We start from the raw sequence: 7,481 nt of genomic DNA, 5'->3' as shown, positions 1-7,481 counted from the left end.
GGGGTGAATCCTCTGTAGTTGTGGACAATTTCAGGCCACATCTTCCAGCTGGCCTTCACAGTCTCCATCTTTATGTCCTGCAATGCGGCCTAAATGTTCTTCAGACAGGTCGTGATGGTATACAGCTGCCAGTACTTCTTCAGCAAGAAGTTCTTGAGGTCCATGGCTTTGACAAGGTGCTGAAGGGTGTTTCATGTGTAGAAGTCCTTGAATGCACAAATAATGCCTTGATCCATGGGCTGGATCAGCGAAATGGTGTTGGGAGGAAGGAACTTGATCCGCACACCATCATTGGATAGGTCTTGCACATGACCTCCAGCATTGTCCATGAGGAGAAGGACATTAAAATTGAGTCCCTTCTTCACAAGATAAAGCTTACCTTGGGGGATGAAGTACTCATGGAACCAGTTTGATGACAGCTGCTTCATGATCCAGACCTTGTCATTGTGCATCCAGTGCACTGGCCGCAGGTTCTTGTTTTTATTCTTCAGGGCCCTAGGATTCTTGGCCGAGTAGATAAGGCCAGGCTTGAGCAAAAATCCCTCAGCATTTCCACAGATAACAATAGTCATGTGATCTTTATACACCTAGAAGCCATGGAACTTGGCTTCATCCTTAAAAATGAATGTCCGGGAAGGCATTGTTTTCCAGAACAGACCTGTTTCATCCATTTTGAGCACTTTTTCCGAATGATACTCGCCCTTCTCCAGAATCTTCGGAAATGTGTTGTTCACATAGTCCTGGGATGCAGCCTGGCCAGCAGAGGCATCCTCTCCATGGAGAATGACACTCTTTTTTTTTTTAATTTTTAATTTTTTATTTATTGTTTTGTTACAAATATTTTACCTTTTTTACCCCATTGGCACCCTCCTCCCCACCCCCACCCCGCCCCGTCCCCGGCTTAGTTGTCCAAGACCATTGATCATGGATACATGCATATAAGTTCTGTGGTTTATCTCTTCCCACCCCCCCAACCCCCATCCCCTCTCTGAGGGATGTCAGTGTGTGCCCTACTTCCATGTTTCTGGGTCTACTGTATTCCTCAGACTGTTATGTTCATTATATTCCATATATAAGTGAGATCATGTGGTATTTGTCTTTTTCTGCTTGGCTTATTTCACTTAGGATAATACTTTCCAGGTCCCTCCATGTCGTCTCAAAGGATAAGAGATCTTTCTTTCTTACTGCTGCATAGTACTCCATTGTGTATATGTACCACTACTTTTTTATCCATTCATCTACTGATGGACACTTGGACTGTTTCCAGATCTTAGCTATTGTAAATAGTGCTGCTATGAACATGGGGGTACATATATTCTTCCTGATTGGTGCTTCAGGCTTCTTAGGGTATATCCCTAGAAGTGGGATCACTGGGTCAAATGGAAGTTCAATTTTTAATTTTTTGAGGTAGCACCATATTGTTTTCCACAGCGGCTGCACCAGTCTACATTCCCACCAGCAGTGTATTAGAGTCCCCTTTTCTCCACACCCTCGCCAACACTTGTTGTTTGATGATTTGTTGATGGCGGCCATTCTGACAGGTGTGAGGTGATACCTCATTTTTGGTTTAATTTGCATCTCTCTGATGATTAGTGATGTTGAGCATTTCTTCATATGTCTCTCAGCCATTTGTATGTCCTGTTTGGAGAGGTGTCTATTCAGCTCCTCTGCCCATTTTTTAATTGGGTTCTTTGTCTTCCTTTTGTAGAGTTGTATGAGCACTCTATATATTTTGGAAATTAACCCCTTATCTGATACATCATTGGCAATGATGTTCTCCCATACAGTGGGTTGCCTTTCCATTTTGATGATTGTTTCTTTTGCTGTGCAGAAGCTTTTGAGTTTGATGTAGTCCCATGTGTTCATTTTCTCCTTTGTTTCTGTTGCCTTAGGTGATGTATCAGTAAAAATTCTGCTCCGTATGATGTCCGAAATTTTGTTGCCTACATTTTCTTCTAGAATTTTTATGGATTCACGGGTCACATTTAAGTCTTTTCTCCATTTTGAGTTTATTTTTGTGTATGGTGTAAGTTGATGGTCTAGTTTCATTTTTTTGCATGTAGCTGTCCAATTTTCCCAACACCATTTATTAAAGAGGCTGTCTTTACTCCACTGTATGCTCTTGCCACCTTTGTCAATATTAATTGAGCGTATTGCCTTGGGTCCATTTCTGGGTTTTCAGTTCTGTTCCACCTGTCTATATGCCTGTTCTTGTGCCAGTACCAGGCTGTTTGGGTTACAGTAGCTTTGTAGTATAACCTGATATCTGGTATTGTGATCCCACCTAGTTTCTTCTTCTTTTTCAAGATTGCTGTGGCTATTCGGGGTCTTTTTTGGTTCCATATGAACTTTTGAAGTATTTGTTCCAGTTCTATGAAATATGTCGTTGGTATTTTGATGGGGATTGCATTGAATCTGTAGATTGCTTTGGGTAGTATGGACATTTTAATGATGTCAATTCTTCCAATCCATGAACAGGGTATGTGCTTCCACTTTTTTATATCTTCCTCTATTTCTTTTTTCAATGACCTGTAGTTTTCTCCAAATAGATCCTTTACTTCTTTGGTTAAGTTTATTCCTAGGTATCGTAAGTTTTTGGTGCGATGGTAAATGGGATTGTTTTTTCAGTTTCTCTTTCTGTGAGTTCATCATTGGTGTACAAGAATGCCGTCGATTTCTTGACGTTAATTTTGTATCCTGCTACTTTGCCAAATTCGTTTATTAAGTCTAGTAGATTTTTGATGGAGTCTTTAGGGTTTTCTATGTATAATATCATGTCATCTGCAAATAATGACAGTTTCACTTCCTCCTTTCCAATTTGGATCCCTTTTATTTTTTCTTCATGTCTGATTGCTGTTGCTAAGACTTCCAGTACAATGTTAAATAAGAGTGGTGAAAGTGAGAATGACATTCTTTAGATGACACCTCTTCTGGAACTTCTAGAACCAACCTGTGCTCACCATGAAGTCCATTCACATTGCAGAAGAGGGTCCTCATTGATGTTTGTCCACTGTAAAGTGCTGATAGAGCTGCCTCGCCTTCTCCTGAAGGACCAGAGACTCCAACAGAATGTTTTTATTATACCTGTCACTAATCCAAACGGCTAGGGCAGACTTCATTTTTACTATGAACTTATGACGACTTGTCACAATACTCTTTGCTTCCTTGTTGAAAGAGACAGTAGCTGTTTCATGGATGTTCTTCTCATCTTTAGAGATGAAGTAAATGGTAGACTCATTCAAGTTGTAATGGCGGGCAACCTCCATGATTTTCTTGCCATCTTTGATCACATCCAAGAGTTTAACCTTATCCTGGATGGTAAGGATCTTCCTCCAGTGCTTATTTTCATGTCAGAAGGCTTAGAAGAAGCAGCATGTTTAAGAGCCATTGTGGGACTTCTCAGAAATCTCAAACACAAGAATAAAGAAGTTTGCAATGCGTAGAGATGTAGAACCATGTATGAGAGAAATGAATTTGCATGAGGCTGAGCCAATCAGTGACCAGGATAGGAAGAGGATAGGAGAGCCAATCAGTGAACAGCACACTCTGATTTGTTTGGTTTCACCACATTCAATTTTATGGAAAAAAGTTATGGCCCACACATAAAAAGTGGTCGAGTGGTTGCACTTGGCTTTGAAAGATTAACGGGGGTGCTTGAATACATAGGCCTAAAGTCCATACGTACAGTCATTTTAATATTAATTGTAATACAGGCGTGTATACTACTCAGACAACTAAACACATGCTGTATCATTTTCAGTGTTTCATTCAACTTTTCAATAAATATCTGTCTCTATATTTTTTTATTTAATTAATTTATTTTTGTTACAGATGTTTCTCCTTTTTCCCCCACAGATACCCCTTTCTGCCAACTTCTCCGCCCTGTCCCCAGCTTTGTTGTCCTTGTCCATTGTTCATCCATACATGCATGTAAGTTCTGTAGTTTATATCCCCTACCCCTATTCTGAGGATTGTAAATATGTACCCCACTTCAACATCTCTGGGACTACCCCATTCCTCAGACTGTTATGTTCATTATATTCCACAAATAAGTGAGATCATGTGATAATTGTCTTCCTCTACTTGGCTTGATTTACTTAGGATAATCTCTCCAGGTCCCTTCATGTCGTCTCAAAGGATAACAGATCTTTCTTTCTTAGAGCTGCATAATACTTCATTGTGTATATGTTCCACAGATTTTTTATCCATTCATCTACTGATGGACACTTGGGCTGTTTCCAGATCTTAGCTATTGTAAATAGTGCTGCTACAAACATGGGGGTACATATATCCCTTCTGATTGGTATTCCAGGCTTCTTAGGGTATATTCCTAGAAGTGGGATCACAGAGTCAAATGGCAGTGAAATTTTTAATATTTTGAGGTAACACCATATTTTTTTCTATTGTGGGAGTCCAATAGAAGGATATGCTAGAGTCCCCTTTTCTCCACACTCTCACCTACACTTGTTGCATGCTTTCTTGATGACTGCCATTCTGACAGGTGTGAGGTGATACCTCATTGTTGTTATAATTTGCATCTCTCTGATGATTAGTAATGTTGCGAACTTCTTCATATGTCTCTTAGCCATTTGTATGTCCTTTTTGGAGAGGTGTCAATTTAGGTCCTCTTCCCATTTTTTATTTTTTTTATTTTTTATCTTGAGTTACATGAGCACTTTATATATATTGGAAATTAAACCCTTATCTGATATATCATTGGCAATTGTGCTCTCCCATACAGTGGGTTGCTTTTCCATTTTGATGATTGTATCTGTCGCTGAGCAGAAGCTATTGAGTTTGATGTGGTTTCATGTGTTCATTTTCTTCTTTGTTTTTGTTGCCTTAGGTGATGTATCAGTGAAAATTCTGCAACACATAATGTCTGAAATTCTGTTGACTATATTTTCTTCTAGGATTTTTCTGAATTCATGAGTCACATTTAAGTCTTTTATTCATTTTGAGTTTATTCTTATGTATGGTGTGAGTTGGTGGTCTAGTTTCTTTCTTTCTTTCTTTCTTTCTTTCTTTCTTTCTTTCTTTCTTTCTTTCTTTCTTTCTTTCTTTCTTTCTTTTTCTTTCTTCTTTCTTTTTGCATGTACCTGTACAATTTTTTCAACACCATTTACTAAAGAGGCTGTGTTTACTCCACTGTATGCTCTGGCCTACTTTGTCAAATATTAATTGAACATATTGCATTGGGTACATTTTTGGGTTCCTCTGTTCTGTTCCACTGGTCTATATGTCTGTTCTTGTGCCAATACCAGGCTGTTTTGATTACAGTGGCTTTGTAGTATAACCTGAAATCTGGTAATGTGATCCTTCCAACTTTGTTCTTCTATTTCAAGATTGCTGTGGCTATTTGAGGACTTTTTTGGTTCTATATAAACTTTTGAAGTATTTGTTCTAGTTCTGTGAAGTAGGTCGTTAGTTTAATGAGGATTGCATTGAATCTATAGATTGCTCTGGGTAGTATAGACATTTTAATTATGTTAATTCTTCCAATCCATAAACAAGGTATGGGCTTGCACTATTTTATATCTTCCTCTATTTTTTTTTCAATGACCTGTATATTTCTGTGAATAGGTCCTTTGTGTCTTTGGTTAAGTTTATTCTTAGGTATCTTAATTTTTCTGCCATGATGGCAAATGGGATTTTTTTTTTATTAATTAATTTTGTTACAGATGTTTCTCATTAATTTTGTTACTGAGTACGCCCTCCCCCTCCCTCCCTGCCCTGTCCCCAGCTTTGTTGTCTATGTCCATTGTTCATGCATACATGCATATAAGTTCTGTGGATTATCTCTTCCCCACCACGCTCTCTTCTGGGGATTGTCAGTCCTTAACCCACTTTCATGTCTCTGGGACTACTCCATTCCTCAGACTGTTATGTTCATTATATGCCACCAATAAGTGAGAACATATGGTGCTTATCTTTCTCTGTTTGACTTGAATCACCTAGGATGATACTTTCCAGGTCCCTCCATGTAGTCTCAAAGGATAAGAGATCATTCTTTCTTACAGCTGCGTAGTACTCCATTGTGTATACGTACCACATATTTTTTATCCATTTGTCTACTGATGGACACTTGTGCTGTTTCCAGATCTTAACTATTGTAAATACTGCTGCTACAAACATGGGAGTACATATATTCTTTCTGATTGGTGTTTCAGGCTTCTTAGGGTATAATCCCAGAAGTGGGATCACTGGGTCAAATGGAAGGTCAATTTTTAATTTTTTGAAGTAACAACATATTGTTTTTCATAGTGGCTGCACCAGTCTGCCTTCGCACCAGCAGTGTCCTAGAGTCCCCTTTTCTCCACACCCTTGCCAACACTTGTTGTTTGATGATTTGTTGATGGCGGTCATTCTGACAGGTGTGAGGTGATACCTCATTGTTGTTTTAATTTCCATCTCTCTGATGATTAGTGATATTGAGCATTTCTTTAAATGCCTCTTAGCCATTTGTATGTCCTGTTTCGAGAGGTGTCTACTTAGTTCCACTGCCCTTTTCTTTTTATTCTCACCTGAGGACATTTTTCCATTTTTTGTACAGATAGAGTGGGAGGGAGAGAGAGGAAGAGAGAGAGAGAGAAACATCGACGTGAAAGGGACACATCAAGCGGCTGCCATCCGCACAACCAACCAGGGCCGGGGACAAACTGCAACCGAAGTACGTGCCCTTAGCGGGAACCGAACCCAGGTCTCTCCGTACCGCAGGCTGACACTCTAACCGCTGAGCCAAACCGGTCAGGGCTCCACTGTCCATTTTTTAATTGGGTTCTTTGGCTTCCTTTTGTGGAGTTGTATGAGCACTCTATATATATTGAAAATTAACCCCTTATCTGATATATCATTGGCAATTATGCTCTCCCATACAGTGGGTAGCCTTTCCGTTTTGATGATTGTATCTTTTGCTGTGCAGAAGCTTTTGAGTTTGATGTAGTCCCATGTGTTCATTTTCTCCTTTGTTTCTATTGCCTTAGATGATGTATCAGTAAAAATTCTGCTACGTATGATATCTGAAATTTTGTTGCCTATAATTTTTTTTTCTAGGATTTGTATGGATTCATGAGTCACATTTATGTCTTTTATTGACTTTGCGTTTATTCCTGTGTAGGGTGTAAGTTGATGGTCTAGTTTTATTTTTCTGCATGTAGCTGTCCAATTTTCCCAGCACCATTTATTAAAGAGGCTGTCCTTACTCCTCTGTGTGCTCTTGCCACCTTTGTCATATATTAATTGAGCATATTGCCTTGGGTCCATTCCTGGGTTCTCTGTTTTGTTCCATTGATATATATGCCTGCTATTGTGCCAGTACTAGGCTGTTTTGATTACAGTGGCTTTGTAGTATAACCTGAAATCTGGTAATGGGATCCCTTCAACTTTGTTCTTCTTTTTCAAGATTCCTGTGGCTATTTGAGGTCTTTTTTGGTTTCATATGAACTTTTGAAGTACTTCTTCTAATTCTGTGAAATATGCCT

Source organism: Molossus molossus, unplaced genomic scaffold, assembly GCF_014108415.1.
Source record: "Molossus molossus isolate mMolMol1 unplaced genomic scaffold, mMolMol1.p scaffold_m16_p_2, whole genome shotgun sequence".
Taxonomy (NCBI): domain Eukaryota; kingdom Metazoa; phylum Chordata; class Mammalia; order Chiroptera; family Molossidae; genus Molossus; species Molossus molossus.
Note: the sequence above shows the minus strand (reverse complement) of the source record.